General features: G+C 34.4%; 1 protein-coding gene across 2 annotated transcripts in view; it reads right to left on the bottom strand.

Annotated features, from left to right (window-relative positions):
* FAF1 (Fas associated factor 1) overlaps nucleotides 1-14244 on the bottom strand; it is a 464195-nt gene that overhangs the window by 307711 nt on the left and 142240 nt on the right. The gene's annotated exons all lie outside the window — the stretch shown is intronic.

Below are 14244 nucleotides of genomic sequence, written 5' to 3'. Positions count from 1 at the left end.
GCCTTGCATATTCTTTGCCAAATTTATCCCTAAGTCTTTTTTGTAAATAGTATTTTTAAAAAGTATTTTTTTACTTTAGTTTCCAATTGTTCACTACAGTGTAAAAAAATATCATTGATTTTTCTATAGCGACTTTGTGTCTTATGACTACTAAATTCAATTATTGTTTCTAGTAGCTTTTCTGTAGATTCTTGGGGGTTTTCTACATTGATTATCCTGTCATTTTCAAATGATAATGTTTTGAATGACAATGCTGAACAGAAGTGGTAGGAGTGAACATTCTTGCCTTGTTCTCAATCTTAGGGAGAAAGGATTTAATCTTTCACCATTAAGTATACTAAGTATAGGATTTCTAGAAATGTCTTTTATCAGGTTGAGGAATCTACTTTTACTTCTAATTTTGGAGAGTTTTTTTCAAATGGACACTGAATTTTTTGTTAAATGCTTTTTCTATATATGTTGAAATGATCATACAGTTTTTCTTTTTTCACCTGTTGAGAAGGTACATGAGATATTTTTCAATCACAGGAGTGACATGATTATATTTTTGAGAGATCATTTAATGTAAGTTGCAAATTATTCCTTATAAATTGATTATATCTATATCCTTTACTAGACTGTAAGTTTTATGAAGACAAATGCCAGGGCTGTTTTCTTTTCCTTGAATATAGTACCTGGATCAGAGTAGAAAATACTTTTTGAGTGAATAAACAAACGTGTAAACAAATACAAGTAGAGCAAGAACATGAAGAATCAGCTAGAATGGAGAAAGACTAGAGGTAGAGAAAATAATTAGGAGGTTATCTGATTGAGGGTTGGTATTTCTGCAACAGAACAGTTAAGTGGCAAAGGATCTAATCTGATTAGGAAAAACAAAATAAAACAAAATTTTAAACTTTCTACATGCCTAGGAATCCTGGAGAAATTTTGGTTGATGTTAGTTTATATCAGGGTTTGAGTTACTGTGATGACCAAGCCAAGAAAAGAGGGCTAGGTAATTTTTTCTATTTTTCTTGGGTTATCACATATCCTATAAATCTTTATATTTTGGGACCAAGAATTATGTAAATATGGCTAAGTCTCTTTGGTCCTCACCAAACTCAAACATATTTTCCAAGCTTGTAAAAAAGTTTCCAAACCAAATCTATTAGTGGGATAGTCTATCCTCTAATGGCATAAACAACTGAAAGGGAGAGAGGGTCGGAGAGAAGTGGAGGGAAGAGGATCAGCTCAAAAGTACAACAATCCTAAAACGCCAACATGAATTAAATTTTTACAAGAGATTTTTGGGTTGACAGAAGAGGTAATAACTAGCAATGTCATAAATTTTCCTATTGCTTTCTCTTCTTTAGACTCCAGTCCACTAAGATGGCAAACATGTTGGTCTTAGAAAAGGGAATAGAACAGTCTGAACTAATCAGAAATTCAAGCCATACAGGGGTTAGGACTGTAGAAAAGGAAGTCCTTAGCAAGAAAACACTGCAAACTAAAAGAAAGGAAGAGGAACAGGATAAGATCTGGGAGGGTTTTTTGGGTGGTGAGTAGAGAGACAGGGAGAAAGAATCTTAAGCAGGCTCCATGCCCAGCACGGAGCCCAATCTGGAGCTCAACTCATGACCCTGACATCAGACCTGAGCCGAAATCAAGAGTCAGACGCTCAACCAAGTGAGCCACCCAGATGCCCCATGGATAAGATATTTTTAAGCTACAAGTTTTAGTATCAGACCATCGCTAATCCCATTATTCCAAAAAGCCATTCAACAAATATCTTATTGATGCCTACTACTGCTAAGCACCAAGCACAATATAAAAATAAGAAGAATTTATGTCTGTCTTTAAAGAACTCACAGTCTAACAGGAACACAGACTTGTTGAGAAACCATGAAACAATTGCTTTACAAAGATAAATAGAGTGAGCACAGGGCAGGAAGTAATACCAATCACCTTCTCAGCGTGAGACTCTGAAACATCATGCAACAGTGGTTCCCAAAACTAATAGAAGTTACACTCATAGAAATGACATGCCTATGGGGTGCCTGGGTGATGCCATTAGGCATCTGACTTCAGCTCAGATCATGATCTCAGGGTCCTGGGATCAAGCCCTTTGTTGTGCTCCATGCTCAGCAAGGAGCCTGCTTGTCCCTCTCCTCCTCCCCTCCCCCACTTGTGTTTTCTCTCTCTCTAATAAATAAAATCTTAAAAAAGGAAAAAAAAAAAAAGAAAGAAATGACATTCCTCAATCAAAGAAGAGGTTAGATCAACTATGATCTCTCAACCCAAGGTGGGCATTCATATGACTGTCACACTGTCTATGCAGCACACTGACCTCCTAAAATGAATCACAGTTCTAAAAATGGAGAAGTATCTGAAAGTGATACCTGAGAAAGTATGACTAACAACAATTAGCATCTATAGTATACATTTTTTTCAGTTTTATTAAGATATAATTGATACATTAGTTCAAGGTGTACAACATAACAATTTGATATGCACGTATATTACAAAATAATTAGCACAAGTTAATGTGACTTACCTCATATAGTTGTAATTGTTTTCTTGTGATGAAAACTTTAAAAAGCTGTTCTCTTTGCAAATTTCAAATATAAATACAACATTGTTAACTATAAACACCATACTTTATACATTATATTCCCATACAGTATGTATTTTAATTTCAATACAACTCTGGGATGGTTGAATGAACTAAAGATGTTTAGCCTGAAGAAATGGGAAATGTCTTTAATAGCTGAAGAAACATCAAAACAGAAAATATATTTACCTTGTGAGGTCTGTCTCTGAAAGAAGAGTGAGGTCAAAGGAATGGAGCTTATAGGTGGCAACTCAAAATAAGGAAAAACAAACACATGCAACTAATACCTCTTTTTTGCATGTAGTTGATGTATAAAATGTTTTTATTTATAAAATTTTAGACAGAGTTGCTGAAGAAATGAATGCCTTAAAATTAATAAGCATTACATTTCTAAAAGTACTGAAGAATGCACTAGATGACCCTAAGAAAAATATGTATAAAATGCTGCTTTTTTTTCTAGTAAAAACAAAAAAGTTTTTACAGATTCCCTCCACCGTCATTAATCTCCAAGAACCAGTAAATCACTTATTCTCTTTTGTCAGTTCTCACAACTATAAAGTGGGGATTCAGTTTCTGGCTATCTCAAGGTAATGTGAAAATAGTAAGTCAATGAGTACAAAAGGGCAGAGGCAGGAACTAAGGTAGCTTCAGGGGAGGGAAGTGTAGCATAAATCTGTCACCGGTGGAAAAGGAGAGATTCCACTGAAGTTAACTATTCAACTGAGGACCACAACCCCAGAATCATGCTCAAGACTGTATTATTCCTCATTAGTCCACCAGACACCCCATTATCATTCCTGTTTCTGTGCTTTCCTCACCTAGAATAAACTACCTAACAACTACATCCACATAACATATTTTGGTTCATAGTTCATAAGTTGGTCTGTCTGAAATCTTTCCCGACCACCCTCACCACCCCACTTATTCCTTTCCCATCTCCCAAGATGCCAGTTAAAACGGAATCTTCCTTTTCAATATTCTCATAGCACTATCTACTTCTATAATAGAAATTATTTCATTGGAAAGATCATGAGTTCTAGATTCAGTTTAAGACTGAATTTGTGATTTAGGAATTCTGTGAGCTTCAGTTTACTCATCTTTGAAACAGGGATAACAATGACTGCCTCATGGTATTGTTGTAAGTGTTGTATAGGAACCAAGTATAGTGAGCATAGTGGCTGGTGTATAACAGATAATATGATTATATGTATGTGTGTGTCTGTGTGTGTGTGTGTGTCTGTATTAAAAAATGAATAAAGGGACACCTGGGTGGCTCAGTCAGTTAAGCACCTGCCTTCAGTTCAGGTCATGATCCCAGGGTCCTGGGATCAAGTATCACATCACACTCTTTGCTCAGCAGGGAGCCTGCTTATCCCCCTGCTTGTGCATGTGTGCACTCTCTCTCTCTCTCTTGCTCTCTCTCTCTCTCTCACAGATAGATAGATAGGTAGACAGATAAATAAATAATTTTTTTTTCAAAAGTCATCTTAGAGTCTTTCAAAGGCAGGTGATAGGGAATTATCAGAGGAAGAGGAGACTGAAAGATAAGTGGTACAAAATAAGATGTTAGAAAACATCCTAAGTCTGTGCTTCTGATCTTCCTTTCTTTGTTTGAAGACAACAACAACAAAAAAATGACATGAGTGATAAAAGTAGTTGAGGGAAAATAATTTTAAATAAAGCTTAAAAGCTTTTTATAAAACGGTAAGCTTAAACTCTATACCAAACTGCTAAGAGCAGAGACTTAATAATGACAGAAGGGAACAATACGTCTCTCAAAAAAAAGATTTTTACTGAAAATATAGTATTTAGAAATGTGAAGCTAGGTTAAAGACACATTCCTAACGCATGAATAAAAAATAACTATGCACATTAAGGCCCATTTTAAGATGCTCTTATTTAGGTATTGAAATGATCTTATAAATAATTTGGGGAGTGCACAATTGTTGGCATGGAGGCAATAAATATCAGTCTGTGGATGGACCAAAGAACAAAGCAACTAATGCACAACATTTGCAAACACCTCCCCCTCCCCAACAAATACAAGCTATGATCAATCCTCTTGTCATTTCAGGCTTACAACATGTTTAAGACAAGTAAGACTGCTACTCTTTCTCTCCTTTTACATGCACTAATAACAACAAAAATCACTTATATAGTGGTTATTATTCATAAAGGGTGGCTGAACATAGAGGGGTAAAGGCATATGCCAAAAATTACATAGTTAATCTGAGTTACAGAGTCAAGACTGGAAACTAAGTTCATAGATTCAAGAGAAAAACTAGTTTGAAATATCCTAAACCACTTTTTAGGCTCAAAATGTGTTTGCTAAATGTTTTAACTCTTTCTATACTCAATCTGACTCATTTAAACTAGAATGTTATCCAATATAATAAACACAGTTTTCAGAAAGTAGATTAAAAACAGAAAAGAAAATGAGGCAAATGGTTAAACTAATGACAGACCTATTTTTCTATTTTCCATTCCAGAAATGAAACTAAGGCTATGCTGAATAGGCCCAGCAAAAGCAGATTAGCTGGCAGCACTGATTCAACAAACTTAACTGAATAAATACCTGATTGTTAGGTTAAATCCAGTGCTAGATATTATAGGCATAAAAATGCACAATAATTCCTACCCTCGAGATCATACTACTTTACACTAGATGGTATTTTATAGAAAAAACAGTGTCTTAAAATAATTCTTTAAATTTATTTAAGAAACCCCAGAAGGATTCTGTAATAAAACAAAACTGCAGAAATAAACAAATAAATAAGTAACAGACTAAAAATATTAACAGACCAATATAATTACCACTAGGTGTCACTGTGATATAAAGTTGTTGGCTGCCTTTAGGCTTCACACACTGTGGAGTCTTCCTGATAATAACATAGAAAACTGGATCTTATTTAGCATCTCTTTGCATTTTAACATTTATACATAGAGAGAAAAATTACTATTTATCCAATCTCTTAGTAACAGTAAGTTGGACTATGTATATAAAGTATTTAACAATTATATTTCAGGTCACCTAAACTTTATTGAACGTCTTTTTAAATTTTCCTATGGTAAATATTTTAATAAACAAATACATATATATGCTCATTTACTGAACCATTTATTTTCTCAGCAGATATTGCTCTGTGCTAATCATTGTGCTTGGTGAATTTAGAGAAGAATAAGACCTAGTTTCTCAGTTTGAGAAGTTAACATTGACAAAGGGAACCTGAAAAACAAACAAAGAATAAGATGTTTTGAAATCCACGAATGAGGGGCGCCTGGGTGGCTCAGTGGGTTAAGCCTCTGAATTCAGCTCGGGTCATGATCTCAGGGTCCTGGGATAGAGCCCTGTGTCAGGCTCTCTGCTCAGCAGGGAGCCTGCTTTCCCCTCTCTCTCTCTGCTTGCCTCTCTGTCTACTTGTGATCTCTGCCAGTCAAATAGATAAATAAAATCTTTAGGAAAAAAAAAAATCCATGAATAAATCAACTTAACTATTTCCATGGAGGTTAGGAAAGGCTTCATAAAGGAGAGATATTTCAATGTAATATTAAAATATGTGGGTGTTTTCTCATACAAGGAGGGGCAAATCAAATAGAATATAGGAAATAAAGAACCACTGAAAGATGTACAAGATTTACTTTCTAGAACCATCATTATAGGACAAGTATGTAATACAGACTAGAGAAATAAAGAAAATGAAGGAATAGAAATTGGAGGAATTATGTTAATAATTCATGAAAGAGGGGCACCTGGGTGGTTCAGTTATTAAGCATCTGCCTTTGGCTCAGGTCATGATCCCAGGGTCCTGGGATCGAGCCCTGCATCAGGCTCCCTGCTCAGCAGGAAGCCTGCTTCTCCCTCTCCAACTTCCCCCTGCTTCTGTTCCCTCTCTCACTGTGTCTCTCTGTCAAATAAATAAATAAAACCTTTTAAGAAATAAAATAATTCATGAAAGAGATTAACTCCTGAACTGTAACAGAGGTCATAAAAATAAAGGAAGAATTCATATAATATTACTATAAAACAGAACTTAATCAACCAAATGCAGTGAAAGAAGAAAAAATTTTCCATTAAGTCCCAAATATCTCTGCACATAACTTCCACACTAATGCATATTAACAAACTTAACAGTGAACACAGAGAAGATGCATGATATGATTCTTTGACTGGCATGCAATTTAATTCATAAAAACTGGAATAATTAGAAGAAGGAGAACCTATGAATTGTACCATATCTGTATATAATCTCTTTTGAATCATATTTTATTTCTATGTTTATAACTATTTCATTTGTTTTCAAACAGAATGATGACTTGACTTTCTACTCTTTAAGTCTGCTTTTATAATTAATTATAAAGCCAACAGATTTAACAAATGTGTTTCCTGGAAATTCTATCATATGTTTTTATAACAAAGCTATAAAACAGTTTCATAGACTATCCTCCAGACTCAGACAGAATTAAAGTAGAACAACAACATCCAGAGAAGCCAGCATTTCCGATCACCATCTTTGAAATAAGCAGATTTCACTCCAACTGAGTAAACCAATGAAAAGCGTGGTTCAAGTGATCCATTTACCTTCACCATATACCAAATATTCCAACAACAAAAAGAATCAGGTCACTTTGAAATGAGACATTGTTAACTCTCAGCCACATGCTACAAAATAGCAGTTCAAATGAATTTAATATATGACTTCTTTCCAGTTTTTTAAAAACAAATAAAAACCTGAGATAATTTTAATTAAAAGAAATAGTGTGATATGGTACTGAATTCTTTCCCCTATAATAAATATGTTCATCACTAAACTAGGAAAGTAAAGTCTAGTAAAACCTTATATAAGGGGTTTCCTACTTACACACCAAGGATGCCTTAGCAATATTATTGAAAATCTATATGAACAATAAGCAGGGTCAATTCTGATTAATTACTATTGTAAAAATAAATAAAACTATTTTTCAAATATCAGTAGATGGGTTCTGGTAATTATAAAATTATAAATTCATTTTAAATATCAACTTATAGAAAGAGAGTTATAAAAAAAAAAAAAAAGAAAAAGAACCAAGCATATTTTGGAGCTAAAGAATATAATAACTGAATTGAAAAGTCACTAAAGGGGCTCAACAACAGACTTGATCAACCAGAAGAAAGAATATGTAAACCTGAAGACAAGTCATTTGAAATTATCCAGTCAGAAGAGAAAAAAGAAAAAGGCAAAAGAAAGAGTGAAAAAAGCCAGAGAACTAATGGGAAACCATTAAAGGACCAATATATGCATTATGGGAGTTGCAGAAAATAAGACAAAGGAGTAAAAGGCTTATTTGAAGAAATAATAGTGAACACTTCCCAAATCTAGGGTAGGAAACAGATTCAGAAAGCATAAAGGACCCAAAAAATAATAATCACATTAAAATCAAGTTTTGAGGGCGCCCAGGTGGCTCAGTGGGTTAAGCCGCTGCCTTCGGCTCAGGTCATGATCTCAGGGTCCTGGGATCAAGTCCCGCACCGGACTCTCTGCTCAGCAGGGAGCCTGCTCCCCTCTCCCTCTCTCTGCCTACCTCTCTGCCTACTTGTGATCTCTCTCTGTCAAATAAATAAATAAAATCTTTAAGAAAAAAAATCAAGTTGTTGAATTAAAGGACAAAAAGGAATTTGAAAGCAACAAGTGAAAAGCTCATCACATAAAGGGAGCTCCCAGTATAAGCAGATTTTTAACTGAAACTTTGCAGGCCAGAGGGGATAAAGTGATGTATTAAAAGTGCTGAAGAAAAAAACTACCAAACAAGAATACTATATCCAGGAAAACTGTTCTTCATCTATTAAGGACAAATAAAAAATTTCCCCAGATAAACAAAAGCTGAGAAAGTTCAACACTGCCTTAAAAGAAATACTAAAGAGAGTACTCCAGTTGTAACAAAAGGATACTAAATATCAACACAGGAGTATAAAGCTGTTAATGGTAAATATATAGACAACTACAAAACACTCTAGACAAGTACAAAATACTGTAACAGTAGAGATTAATCACTTAATCTGGTACAGAAGCTAAAAGACAAAGGCATACAAAATAAGTGTAACTATAAAATGTTAATGGTACATAATATGAAAGGATGTAATTTGTGATATCAATAATGAAGGGAAGAAATAAAGACTAGTTTTATAGATGACTGAAGTTAGCAGGTTAAAATAGATTATTAAAACTATGTCTTATGTAAGCCCCACGGTAACTACAAAGGTAACGAGAAGATTAGAAGATAGAAAGAACACAGCTACAGAAAATACATACACGCACATACACACACACACACACACACACACACACAAAATGGAACAAAGATCAAAGCATGATACTACAAAAAAAAATCAATGAACACAAAGGAAGATGGCAAGAGAAAGACGGAACAAGCACTACAAGACAAAGGAAATAATAAACAAAATAAAGATAGTAAGTCCTTTCCTACCAGTAATTACTTTAAATGTAATTGGATAAAACTCCATAGACAAAAGACACAGGCTGAATGGATTAAAAAAAAAACAAAATACAACTATATGTATCTACAAGAGATTCACCTGAGATTCATGGACACACAGAATGATGGAAGGATAGAAAAAAATATTCTATGCAAATAGTAACCAAAACAGAACATGGTGGCCATACTTACATTGACTAAATAGAGTCTAAGTCAAAAACTTTCACAAGATAGAAAGGACATAATGTAATGATAAAAGAGTCAATTCACTAGGAAGATGTAACAATTATAAACACATGTACCCAACATCAAAGCACACAATATATGAAGCAAACAATGACAGAGCTGAGGGGAGAAATACACAACATGATAATAGTAGGGGATTTCAATAATTGATGAAACTTCCACAGAGAAGATCAATAAGCAAACATAAGACGCAAACAACACTGTACACCAAATGAACCTAACAGACACATACAAAACGTTACACTGAAAAGCAGCAAAATACAAGCACACATGGAACATTCTCAAGAGTGGATGCCATGTTAGGTTGTAAATCAGTTTTAATGAATTTAAGAAGAAGGAAGCAAAAGGAAACTACTATAGATTTTTAGTTTCATTATACTATAGTAGGAAAACATTCCTGATATGATTTCAATCTTCTTAAATCTATTAAGACTTGTTTGTGACCGGGGTACCTAGGTGGCTCAGTTGGTTAAGCAACCAACTCTTGATTTCGGCTCAGCTCATGATCTCAGGGTCATGAAATCAAGCCCTGTTTCAGCGCCCATGCTCAGCAAGGAGTCTGCTTGAGATTCTCTCCCTCTTCTACTTCCCCCATGCTCTCTCTCCCAAATAAATAAATAAACCTTTAGGGGTGCGCAGGTGGCTCAGGTGGTTAATCAGCTGCCTTTGGCTCAGGCCATGATCCTGGAGTCCTGGCATTGAGCCCCACATTGGACTCCCTGCTCAGCACAGACTCTGCTTCTCTCTCTGCCCCTCCCCCTGCTCATGCTCACTCTCTCTCTCTCTCCCAAATAAATAAATAAAAATCTTTAGAATAGAAATAAACCTTTTAAAAAAAAGACTTGTTTGTGATCTAACATGTCATCTATCCTGGAAAATTCTGGAATTAAACAACTTATGCTTAAACAACCAAAAGATCTAAGAAAAAAATCAAAAGAGAAATTTAAAAACATCTGGAGACAAATGCAAACAAAAATACAACATACCGAAGAAAAAACTTTAGGGATGTAGGAAAAGCAGGGAAGTTTATAGCAGTAAATGCCTACATTTAAAAAAAAGAACAACAAGAAAGATCTAATAAACAACTTAATACACCTCAAGTAACTTTAAAAAAAGGGAAAAGCTAAGCTCAAAGTTAGAAAAAGGGAGGAAATAATAAAAAGATTAGAGCAGAAATTAAAAGAGAATAGAAAAAATAGTTTTAAAAAAATCAGCAAAACTGAGAGTTGATATTAGAAAAGATCAAGAAAACTGATAAACTTTTAGCCTAAACTAAGAAAATAAAGAAGACTCAGTGAAAGCAGAAAGGAAGAAGGAGACATTACAATTGATGTCACAGAAATAATATGAATATAGACTACTATACACAATTATATGCCAACAAATGGGATAACCTGGTAGAAATGGGTAAATTCATAGAAACGTATAACCTGCAGAGACTGAATCTGAAGAAATAGAAAATCTAAATAAATCTATAATTAGTAAAGAGACTGAATCAGTAATGAACTTCCCAACAAAGAAAAACTTCCCAACAAAGAAAAATTCAGCACCGGGTGGTTTCAAAAGAGAATTCTACCAAACATCTGAAGAAAAATTAATGTAACTCTTTCTCAAACTAATCCCCCAAATTAGAAAGAACACTTCCAATTCATTTTATGAAGTCAATATTACCCTGATGCCAAAGCCAAAAAGGGACACTACAAGAACAAGAATAAAAACTATAAGCCAACATTACCCTGATGAATATGAATGCAAAAATCCTCAACAAAATATTAGAAAGCCAAATTCAACAGGACATTAGAAAGATCATACACCATAACCAAATGAAATTTATATATGTGACGCAAAGATGGTTCAACATATGGAATCCATCAATCGATGTGATACACCATATTAACAAAATGAAGGGAAAAATGTTACAAGATCATCCCAATAGATGCTAAAAAAGCATTCAACAAAATTCAACACCATTTCATGACAAAAATATGCAAACCAGAAACAGAAGAAAACTACTGCAACATAATAAAGGCTATATATGAAATGTCCACAGCTAATATCATACTCAATGGTGAAAACCAAAATCTTTTCCTCTAAAGATCACAAACAATGCAAGAATGCCCATTGTTGCCACTTTTATTCATCAGAATATCTGAAGTCCTAGCCAGAGCAATTAGGCAATAAAAAGAAAGAAAAGGCATCCAAATCAGAAAGCAAGAAATAAAATTATGTTTCCAGATAATATTATATGTAGAAAACCATAAGATTCCATTTTTAAAAAATGTTGATGGAAATAATAAACAAATTTAGCAAAGTCTCTACACTAACAAGTAATCTAAAAAGGAAATTAATAAAACAGTCTCATTTACAATACCATCAAAAACAATAACACACAAGAATAAATTTAACCAAGAAAGCAAAAGATTTGTACAATGAAAACAAAAATGTTAAAAGAAAGTACAGAAGAAACAAATGAAAAGACATCACATGTTCATGGATTGAAAGACTTCATATTGTTAAAATATCCATGCCATCCAAAGCAAGCTACAGATTCAATATGATCCCTATCAAAATCCCAATGGCATCTTTGCAGACATTTTTACAGAAAACAGTGTTAAAATTCATAAGGAACCACAAAGGACCCTATATAGCCAAAACAATCTTGAGAAAGAAAAATGAAGCTGAGGGCCTCATACTTCCTGAATTCAAAACATTTTACAAAGTAATCAAGACAGTACGTACTGGCATAAAGAAAAACATACAGAGCAATGGAACAGAATAGCAAGTCCAGAAATTAATCCATGTGTATGGGTCAAATGATTTGACAAGAATGCCAAGTCTACACAATGGAGAAAGGATAGTCTTTTTAATAAATGGTGGTGGGGGGGGGGACCTGGGTTTCTACAGGCAAAAGGATGAAATTGGACCCTTATTCCATATACAAAACTTGACTTAAAACGGGTTAAAGACTCAAACATAAGTTCTGAAACTATAAAACTCATAGAAGAAAATATAAAGCAAAAGCTTCACACATTGGTTCTGGCAATGATTTCATGGATATGATTCCTGAAGCAAAGACGGCAAAAGTAAAATAGACAAGTGGGACTAGATTAAACTAAAAAGCTTTAGTGTAGCAAAGGAAACAGTCAATGAGACTGTAAAGGAGAAAATATTTGCAAAGCATATATTTGATAAGGAGTTGATATTCAAAATAAAGAAATCATATAATTCAAAAGCAAAAAAGTAAGTAACCTGATTTAAAGATGGGTAAAGGCCCTGAATAAGCACTTCTCTAAAGAAGACATACAAATAACCAACAAGTATACGAGAAGATGCTCAACATCACTAATGACATGGAAATCCAAACCCAAACCATAAGGTATCACCTCATACCTGTTTAAAAAAAAAAAAAAAGCCATTATAAATCAAAACAAAGCATAAAATAGCAAGTGCTGGCAAGGATGTGGAGAAATTGGAACCCTTATGCATTTTATATTGGTGGGAATGTTAAAATGGTGCACCCATTATGGAAAAGAATATGGACATTCCCCAATAAATTAAAAATAAAGCCACATACGATCCAACAATTCCACATTTGGGTATTTATCCAAAAAAATTGCAAGTAGGATCTTGAGGTATTTGCAAACCCATGTTCTCTGCAGCGTTATTCATAATATCCAAGAGGTGAAAACAACCCAAATGTCCATGGATGAGTGAATGGATAAAGAAAATGTAGTATATACATACAATGGATTACTATTCAGCATTTAAAAAAAAGAAGAAAATCTTGTAATATGCTACCACATGGATGAAACTTGAGGATATTATACTTAGGGAAATAAGCCAGACACAGAAGGACAAACACTGTATGATCCCACTTATATGATATATTTATAGTAGTCAAACTCATCTAAGCAGAAAGTAGAATGCTGGTTGCCAAGAGCTGATAGAAGGGAAAAATGGGGAGTTGCCATTTGATGGATACAGTTTTAATTACATAAGATGAAAAAGTTCTAGAGATCTGCTGTACAACAATGTGCATATAGTTAACAATCATACATTTAAAAATTTGTTAAAAGGATACATATCATATTATGTGCTTTTTTTTTTAGCACAACTGAAAGAAAAAAGAGGGGGAGTGTATAGGGGGCATGGGAATGAGCATGGGAAAAAATGAATGGACTAATGAAATCTGGGCAGAAGCAGATACATGTACAAAGGCCCTGAGTGAGCTAATAACCTATTCAAGAACTTGAAACAACACCAAAACAACTTAGGCATGGTGAACAAGGATGAAAGTGGTAACAAATGAAAACCAGAGATGTAGCAGGAGCCTGACCAACCAGGGACTTACAGGCCATGATGAAAGATTTTAATTTCATCCTAAATCAACAGAAAGTTTCTAAATGGCTCTAAGTAAAGGAATAACAATCTGATTAGTGTTTGAGAATGATCAATATTCTAACAGTTTCGCCCTTCTCTGCAATGTACCTCTTCTTTTTTTTTTTTTTCCTTTTTTTTTAAAGTAGGCTTCATGCCCAGCTTGGAGCCCAGTGCAGGGCTTGTTCTCACAATCCTGAGATCAAGACCTGAGCTGAGATCAAGAGTCAGACGCTTAACCTACTAAACCACCCAGGTGACCCTGTAATATATCTCAATTAAAAAATTAAATAAAATTAGGCAAGAATCTTCCTTTAAAAAACAAAGGCAAAATTTCAGAAATATCTGGAATTTAGATTTAAGGCAAAATTATATTAATGGGTCAGGTAATCCGAATCAAATATGAATACAACACAGCTTCTCTATAGTAATCTGAGAAAATAGGGGCACCTGGGTGGCTGAATTGGTTAACCGTCTGCCTTAGGTTCAGGTCATGATCCCACAGTCCTGGGATCCAGCCCCACATCAGGCTCCTCCTGCCTCTCCTGCTCCTCTGCCTG

Source organism: Martes martes, assembly GCF_963455335.1.
Source record: "Martes martes genome assembly, chromosome: 4".
NCBI classification, from domain to species: Eukaryota; Metazoa; Chordata; class Mammalia; order Carnivora; family Mustelidae; genus Martes; species Martes martes.
Note: the sequence above shows the minus strand (reverse complement) of the source record. Positions and strands in the feature narration are given on the sequence as shown.